This window comes from Protopterus annectens, chromosome 13.part0 (assembly GCF_019279795.1).
Source record: "Protopterus annectens isolate FY-2018-M chromosome 13.part0, PAN1.0, whole genome shotgun sequence".
NCBI classification, from domain to species: domain Eukaryota; kingdom Metazoa; phylum Chordata; order Ceratodontiformes; family Protopteridae; genus Protopterus; species Protopterus annectens.
The window spans coordinates 232963029-232972486 of NC_056747.1; positions in this window are offsets into that span (position 1 = coordinate 232963029).

Sequence of the window (9458 nt, forward strand, 5' to 3'; positions counted from 1 at the left end):
TTAGGCAAGGCTCAAAGGTTCATAGGTTCATAGGTAGGTACTAGTCTATCGGCCCTGGGACCTATACAAGGCCAGCCAAAAAGGTACCTTGGCCTTTGCCACCCAAGAAATTTATTTTCCTGTGCCACTGTTGTGCAGAGACACAGAAGTGATCCCCAGGGTGAATTTCCTATTTCCCATCCAATAATCAAGATTTTCCTTGAAGAGTGCTAATGAGGAGCTTTGTTTGATATAGATAGGTAGTTTACTCTGGAGTATGTGAAGTCTGTGGGACAGGAATCTATCCCTCCGGCATGTTCTGTTTATTGTAGTGGCAAGGTTTAGGTGCCTAGAGCGTGTAGGTTCATAGGTAGGTACTAGGCTATTTACCCAAGGGCATTTATAAGCCTAGCCAGAATGTGCTGACTTTTGCCTCCCTTTTAAATTAGTTTCCTGGGCCTCTGTCTAGCAGGGCCACTGAAGTGATCCCTGGGGTAAATTTACAATTTCCCATCCATTCATCAAGATTCCTCTTGAAGAGAGTCTGCAAGGGGCTCTGCCTAACATCAACTGGGATTCTATTCCAAAGTGAGGGAAGTCTCTGGGACAGGAATCTATCCCTCCAGCATGTCCTGTTTATTGCTTTGCTGAGGTTTAATTCACTGGAGCATGTGGCTCTAAGAGATTTGTTTTTCTTGAGGTGGAGCATGTCCATTAATTTCGGGTTGGACATGGCCTTATACGTCAGGCATAGATCACATCTGAGCAGGCAGTAAGCAACCGAGTAGAGCTGGAGTTTCTTTAGTCGAGCTGCATAGGGCATCTCTTTGAGGCCCATGATCCTCTTGGTGAAGTACTTCTGTGCTCTTACCAGCTGTTGCATATGCCAATTAAGGTACATACCAAATGGGGCATTGTACTCTATTATGGGCCTAATGAGTGATGAGTAGAGGGGCACAATGACCTCTCTTGATCTAGAGGTGAACCCATTCGTGATTAGGTGGGCTACATAGAAGGAATAGCTAACCACTTTGCCAATGTGATTATCAAAGGAGAGGTTACTATCTACCTGGATCCCCAGGTCCCTAATTACATTTTCCGTACCTAGTGGATTACCACCTATGTGGTAATTTGTGGGTACTTTGTTTTTTCCAAAGGGGATGACTATGCATTTTTTGCCATTCAGCTTGAGGCCATGGTTTTGACACCAGGTATCTGTCTCTGTAAGACTTTTCTGGAGGATGTCTGTGTCTGCCAGAGAGTCGATTATGGCCCCCAGTTTACAGTCATCTGGGAACTTGGTCAGCCATAGTCCTCCCATGCTTGCCTGTACCTCAGAGACGTATATACTGAACAGGAGGGGTCCCAGGACCAAGACCTGTGGGATGCCACTTGTGACTGGTTTAGAGTCGGACATGACACCTGCAACTCTGACCATGTGTATTCTATCCATGAGCCAGTTGGCCACCCATCTCATGACATAGGGGTTAATGTTCAAGCTGGTAAGCTTGTCTATGATGCCAGAGTGGTGAATGGTGTCAAAGGCCTTAGTAAGGTCCAGGAAGGCTGTGTGGACTACCTTCCCTTCATCTATGGCCTTGGTTACTGTTTCAAAGAAGTCAACCAGGTTTAGGAGGCAGGATCTGCCTTTAACAAAGCCAAATTGGGTAGAGTCCAGTATCTGGAGGTTCCCAATGTCTCTGTTTATGAGTTCCATGATAATTCACTCCATAGCTTTGCAGACCAGGCTGGTCAGACTTATAGGGCAATAGTTCCCAGGTTCTGTTGTGGCACCACCTTTGTGGAGCGGGATGACTGTTGCTGTACACTATTCTTTGGGTACATAGCCTGTGGTAAGGTTGAGTCTGAACAGTGAATGTAGGTGAGGGTTTAGTTCCTTTTGGAGCTCGTGTAAGACGTAGCCTGGAACACCATCCAGTCCCATTGATACTGTGTTCTTAGCTTTGGAGAGGGCTGTTTTTACCTGCATGTCCATGAAGTCTGGCACTCTGCATTCTTCTGGGATGGACACGGGCCCTTTTGGGGGTGGGGGGGTGAAGTTTGCCCTGAACTTGTCCACCAGGATGTTGGCAATGTCAGTTGGTTCAGTGTATGTTTTGCCATTTTGCAGTAGCTGAAAGCATATCTGAGTGTTGCCACCTAAATGTTTGCTATAGTTAAAGAAGGCTTTGTGGTTATCTTTAGATTCTTTGGCAATTTTTCCTTAGAAACTGGACTTGGATTATTTTATGAGCGATCATAGTTTCTTGCTAATAATGATCAGTGATGCCTTTCCTTTTTGGAATTTTGCTCTATCATATGTTAGTTTCCTCCTTCTGTTGTATAGCTTATTTATGGGCAAGGACCTCCAGATTGGTTTCTTCTTTTTGGAGGAGTGAGTCTTGGTTTTAATTGTGATGGATCGATCCATGCATCCCTGTAGATGCTTATAGAATGCACTTGTAAAGGATTCTGCAGATTGGATAGCATTATCCTGTAGCAAGGGGGCTTTGAAACTTTCCACTTTGGTCGTGAGAAGTGTGAAGTTTGCTTTTGAAAAGTTTTTCACAGTGGTTTTGTTGACTGGAGGGGGGGTCAGGATGTGGATGTCCAGTATGATTACTTCATGATCTGATATTACCAGCGAGGGGTTTACCTCTGGTGTGGAACACTGATCCCCCATGTTGGTGATGATCAGGTCCATTATGTTGTCACATCTAGTGGGTGTGGTGACCAGCTATCCCAGGCTGTTTGAGTTTATAAACTCTAGGAAGCATTGGGCAAAGGACTTTGTACTCGAGTAATTCTCCCAGTCAGTGTTTGTGTAGTTGAAATCTCCTCATATCATGGTGTTTGGTAGGACCTTTATATTTCCCGGTGTTCTCAGGAATACTGAGTGAGGGTCCTGAGACAAGGTATGTGATATATAGCAGGCTGCGATCTGATAAGCAGCTTTGCCCAATGTTAGTTGCACTTGCATGGTCTCCAAGGCCTCGTGCTGTGCCACTAACCTGGAGGTGTGGGTATCCTTTATGAAAATGGATACACCCCCTCCTTTAGCATTTCAGTCTGGGTTTTGGGGACGACGTTCGGAGGGATTGGGATTTCTTTAAGTGGAACATGTCCAACAACTCTGTGTTTGACATAGCTTTGTATGTTAGGCAGAGATCACCTCTAAGTAGGCGATATGCAACAGAGTAAAGCTGTAGTGTTTTGAGACGGTCTGTGTATGGCATGTATTTGAGGCTGCTAATCCCCTTTGTGAGGTATTTCTGCAGGCTTTCCAGTTGTTGTAGATGTCTTGTGAGGTACATAGCAAAAGGGGCATTGTACTCTATAATGGATCTAATGAGTGATGAGTAGCGGGGAACAATGACCTCTTTTATTCTGCATGAGACACCTTTTGTGATGAGGTGTGCTCTGTAGAAGGATTTCCTGACTACTGTGGCAATGTGATTATCAAAGGAGAGTCTACTGTCCACTTTCTGTGTTAAGTATACTACCACCTATGTTGTAGTTCATGGGTACACTGTTTTTACCAAAGTGGATGACAATGCACTTTTTGGCACTGAGCTTGAGGCCATGTCTTTGACACCAGGCATCTGTCTCAGTGAAGCCCTTTTGTAGGATGTCCAAATCGTTAGTAGTCTCGATTATGGCTCCTAGTTTGCAATCATCTGGGAACTTCATTAGCTAGAGACCTTCCATGTTAACCTGTACTTCAGGGAAGTAGATACCAAACAGGACAGGACCCAGGACCAAACCCTGTGGTACTCCACTTGTCACTGGTCCAAAGTTGGACTTGGAGTCTGCTACTTTCACAGTGTGGGTTGTGTCAGTCAGCCAGTTAGCAATACATCATGTGACATAGGGATTTATACCTAGCTCAGTGGGTTTATCCATAATTCCAGAGTGGGGGATGGTGTCAAAAGCCGTGGCAAGATCTAGATAGGCTGTGTGAACCACCTTACCCTTGTCTATGGCTTTGGTGACTGCTTCAAAGAAGTCTATCAGGTTTAGGAGACATGATCTGCCTTTTACAAACCCAAAATGGTTGTGGTCCAGAGTTTGGAGATTACCAATGTCTTTGTTTATAAGTTCCATGATGATACGTTCCATGGCCTTGCAGACCAGGCTCATTAGGCTAATGGGGCACTAGATCCTGGGGTCCGTGGTGGCTCCCCCCTTGTGTAGTGGGATAACTGTCACTGTGCACTATTCAGCAGGCACAAAGCCTGAGGTGAGGCTATGATTGAACATGGTATGCAGGTGTGGTGCCAGTTCGTTCTGTGGTTCGTGTAATCTGGTCCCATGGATGCTGTGTTCCTGGCTTTGGAGAGTGGTTTTTACCTGTGCAGACATGATGACAGCAACTTTGCATTCTTCCGGTATAGAGATGTGCTCTTTCATGGGTAAGAGGGGGGTAAAGTTAGCACTGATCCTATCTGCCAGGCTGTTGGCAATATCAGTTGGGTCTGTATATTTAGTGCCATTGTGCTGTAACTCAGAGCAAATCTGAGTGTTGCCATTGAGATTCTTGACATAGCTATAGAATGCTTTGTGGTTGTCTTTAGAATCAGTGTCGACTTTGTTTTCGTAACTAGCTTTGGAGGATTTTATCAGGGATCGCAGCTTCTTCCTGAGGCTGACCAGGGAGCTCCTCCACTCATGGGATTTTACCCTCTTTTGCAACAGTTTCTTCCTTTTGTTGTGCAGTTTGTTTATGGCAGGGGACCACCAGATTAGCTTCCTTTTCTTGGAGGATAGCATCTTGGTTCTGTTTGGGATAGCATGATGCATACACACATGTAAGTGCTTATAAAGTGCAATTGTGAAGGATTCAGTAGTCTTAACAGTATTGTCCATCTGCATGGGTGTCCTGAAGTTCAGCACTTCTGTCTTAAGAAGCATGAAGCTGGCTTTGGAGACATTTTTTAACATGGTTTCCTTGATGGAGGGTGGGTCCAGAATGTGGATATGTAGGGTAATTAGCTTATGGTCAGATGGGACCAGTGAGCCATTGACTTCAGGTGTGGAACACCGGTCACTCAGGACAAACCAAACCCCATAACCAACACAAATACCCACACAGTTAGCTAAATGCTACTCACTGCCAGAAGTCTCAGCCTCCAGATGCACACACTCAAGGCACATCTCAGTATGGAGAATATTGATATCTGTGCAGTAACAGAAACCTAGTTCAAGGCTCCAGAGAGCACACCAGCACTACCAGGATACTACTCATTCCATACCTTCCAGCATCAGGACCTGGATCATAGCACATAGGGTGGGGATGTATCCATATTCATCAACGATGCCTACATCTCTCTCTACATGCTCTGTACAGGATATGTACCCATAGAATGTTGCACAGCAACGTTCTTCACACTCCACAGGGGTGGGGCCACAAAAACCCTTGGCATTCATGCTCTATGAGCCTGACAAGTCTGCTCTTTAAGGCAATGAAGCCAATCATAATGGAAGTCAAAAATAAAGAGATTGTGAACCTTCACACAGTTGAGCACACCCAGTTTGGCTTCATCATATGCAGATCACTCCTCCTGAACTGGGTGGATTTCTTTGAGACAGTTACCCAGGCTACAGATGATTGAAATGAGCTCAACACAGCCTACCTATACGTCATTACAGCCTTTGACACCATTCCCCAGTCAGGTATCATAGATGAACTCACCAACCTGGGCATGAATCCATACATCACAAGATGGATTGCAAACTGGCTGACAGATAGATTCCACAAACTAAGAGTTGCTAGCTACATGTTAGACTCTCCACCAGTAACAACTGGTGGCCCCCAGGGTTCAGTCCTGGGGTCCCTCCTGTTTGGTATAGACTTCTCAAATGTACATGCCAACACAGGAGGGTTGTGGTTGACTAAGTTTGCTGGGAACTGTAAAGTGTTTGCCATAATAGATTCCCCGGATGACACAAATATTCTCCAGAAGGGACTCTATGAGACAGATGTGCGGCGTCAGAATCATGGCCTCAAGCTCAGTGTGGAGGAATGCATAGTGATCACCTTTGGTGAAAACAAAGTACACACAAACTACCACATAGGTGTTACCCCCTTAAAACTGAAAAGGTAATAACGGATCTGGGGACACAAGTAGATAGTCATCTTTCCTTTGACAACCATGTTGCCAAAGTGATTGGGAAATCCTATGTGGCCATCCTAATCAACAAAGGGTTTGCATCAGGATCCGAAGGGATAGTGGTGGCCCTCTACTCTTAAGTCATCAGACCCATCATTGAGTACAATGCACCATTTTGGATGTACTTGACTACGCATATCCAGCAGCTGTAGAGACCACAGAGGTACCTCACCAAGAGGATTACTGGCCTCAAACAGTTGTGTTATGCAACACAACTGGTAAAACTAAATCTGAACTTCGTTGCATACCGCCTACTCAGAGGCACACTCTGCCTAACATACAGAGCCATGTCCAACACATAACTGCTGAGCATGCTCCATCTACAGATAACAAAACTGAGTCACCCTACACACTCCAGGGATATGAACCTCATCACAACAATGAATACAACATGCTGGTTGGATAGAGTACCATCCCAGACACTTGCTTTACTGTGGAACAGAGTTGCAATGTACATCAGACAGAGCCCCTCGCTGACACTCTTCAATAAGAACCTTGATGAGTGGATGGGAAACAGACAATTAACGCCAGGCACCACATCAGCAGCCCCACTAGAAAGGGGCTTAGTGTACTAACTATTAGAATGAGAGCTTGGGAGACTACTCAATGGGGTGGTGAAAGCTGCACAACTTGCCTAGGCTAACATATGCCTTATTGAAGATAGGTTCATAGGTATGTAGTAGACTATGTGACAGGTACATGTCTACAGATAGTAGATATGTACTTCATTGTACCGTCATGTTGTACAACAGGCACATGGACCACATACACTGTAATGCTTACAGATACTGGTGGCTGTTATGTACACTGGGTGAGATGTGCACCTCATGTCTTTTGTGCCATTGGGATGTGTGCTTGGTGGGACAGTCCTGGATGGCTCCCTGTCGTGGTCACCCTCTTACACACATCTCTGCCCATCCATCTTTGGATTATTATACTGTGTTCCCCTATATATATATATATATATATATATATATATATATATATATATATATATAGAGTTAGTTCCCTAGGCCTCTGTCTAGTAGAGCTGATGAAGTGATCCATGGTGTGACAGTTCAGTTTCACATACACTCATCAAGGCTCCTGTGGAAAAATGTCAGTGAGGGACTCAGCTTAATGTAGGTTGGGAGGGAGCCTGTTCCAAAGAAAGGGAAGTCTGTGAGTTATTAATGTATCCCTTCAACATGTTTTATTTATTGTTGTGATGATGATATCCCTAGAGCATGTAGTACAGTGAGCTTGGGGTTACTTCAGATAGCACATGTACATCCATTCTGCATTGGACATGGACCTGTCTGTTGGGCAGAGATCACCTGAGTAGACAATGTGCAACAGAGTACAGATTGAGTTAGATTCAGTCTTGTTGCATGGGGCAACTGTTTGAAGAGTAATGCTCTTGTTGAGGTACGTCAGTGGTCTTTCCAGCTGCTGAAGGTGCCTAGTCAGATTCATCGCAAGTGTGTTGTGGTACTCTATGATGGGTCTGATGACTGATGAGTAGAGGGCACCTCCTTTGACCTACATGCAAAGACCTTGGCAGTTTGTGGGAACATATAGCATCATTTTCTAATGACTTTGTGAATGTGTTTCTGGAAGTAGTGATGACTATCCACGTGTCCATAGATCCCTTATTATTACCTCCATATTTAGGGTGTTGGCGCCTATGTGGTATTTGTATGACTGTTGCTCGAGCCCATAAGTTTGACACCACATCTGTCCGACTGAGACCCTTTTTAAGGATGTCTCTGTTGTCCCAAACATCGATTATGACAATCTTTTTGCAGTCATCCACAAACCTTGCTAAACATAGCTTTTGTGTTTGACTGTATTTCTGAAAAGTATACACCAGACAGGAGGGGTCCCAGGACTGAGCCATGGGGGACAGCAGTTGTTACAAGCTTGAACAGGAGACCACAATTCTTACTTTGTGGGATCTATCTGTGCCCCAGTTGGCAATCCATCAGATGACATACGTGTTTATGCACAGGTTGTTGATTTTGTGGATACAACATGTGTGTGGGATGTTGGAAAAAGGCTTTTCAAAGTCTATGTAGGCCGTGTGTAGCTCATTTAATTGATGCATGTCCTGGGTGACTGCCTTGAAAACTGTCTAGCAGGTTTAGGAACCATGATCTGCCCCTGACCAAACCAAAATGGGTAGGGTTGGGTGTTTGTAGGCTCTCAATAGCTCTGTTTATGAGTTCCATAATGATGGACTCCGTGGCCTTGCACATCAGGCTTATTAGGCTTATAAGACAATAGTACCCATGGTCTGTTGTGCACCAACACTCGTGGAGTGTGCCAAATGTTGGTGTAACCCATTCAACAGTTTCATATCCTGTACAGACGTGAGTCTCAACAGACTGTTCAGGTGCTGGGTCTGTTTGTTTTGGAGTTCACACATGACACAGCCAGGGAAACCATGTTATCCCATACACGCCATGTTTTTAGGTTTTTAACCATTGTATATGTGATTTCTGGGTTTTCACAATCTCCAGGTATGATAACGAACCCTTTTGTCAGTGAGAAGGGGGTAAATATGTATGAACCTGTCTGACAAGATGTTGGCAATGTCAGTCATGTACATGTATTAATTTGCAGTTTGCACTGACTCAGAACATATATGAGTTTACACTGATATTTATGACATAGCGAAAGACAGCTTCATGGTTTTCTATGGACTCTTTGACCATGGCTTGGATAATGTTAGGAGTGCTCATTGTTTCTTGATGATACTGATCGGAGTATTATTGATCTTTGGTTTTTCACTTTCTTTGAACAACTTAGGTACTTGGTGTACATAGTTTGATTATGACATGTGCCCAATATATATGTGTCTGTTTTCATATCAGTGTGTGCACAAGGCAGGATTGGTGAATAGTGACAACTGTCTGGAGTAAGAACTGCAACTGTCAGATATGTGTGGCCCACTGCTGTACTCAGACATGGCCTAAGTGTGTGAGCATGCCCAGTATGAGCATATATACTATATGTGTGTGAAAATCAAGTTGTTTTTTACTTCAGGGCTCACCTTTGAGTTGTACATCGACAGGAAGCACAGTGTGCCTGCAGGGCTTCCATGAGTCATTCTACATACAATGGGGACAGCTATTATTTGTACACTTCTACCCGGGGGGCACACCTGATTGTTACTGTGGGTGTACATAGGATGAAGGGTTCACCTGACACTTATACACATTTACTAAGCCTGCACTGCTATGTCAGGTACTCCATTTCAGTCTGTACTGTTGCCTATCATACTGGCTTGAGACATACCACTGCACTACAGACATTAGCTTCCAATTA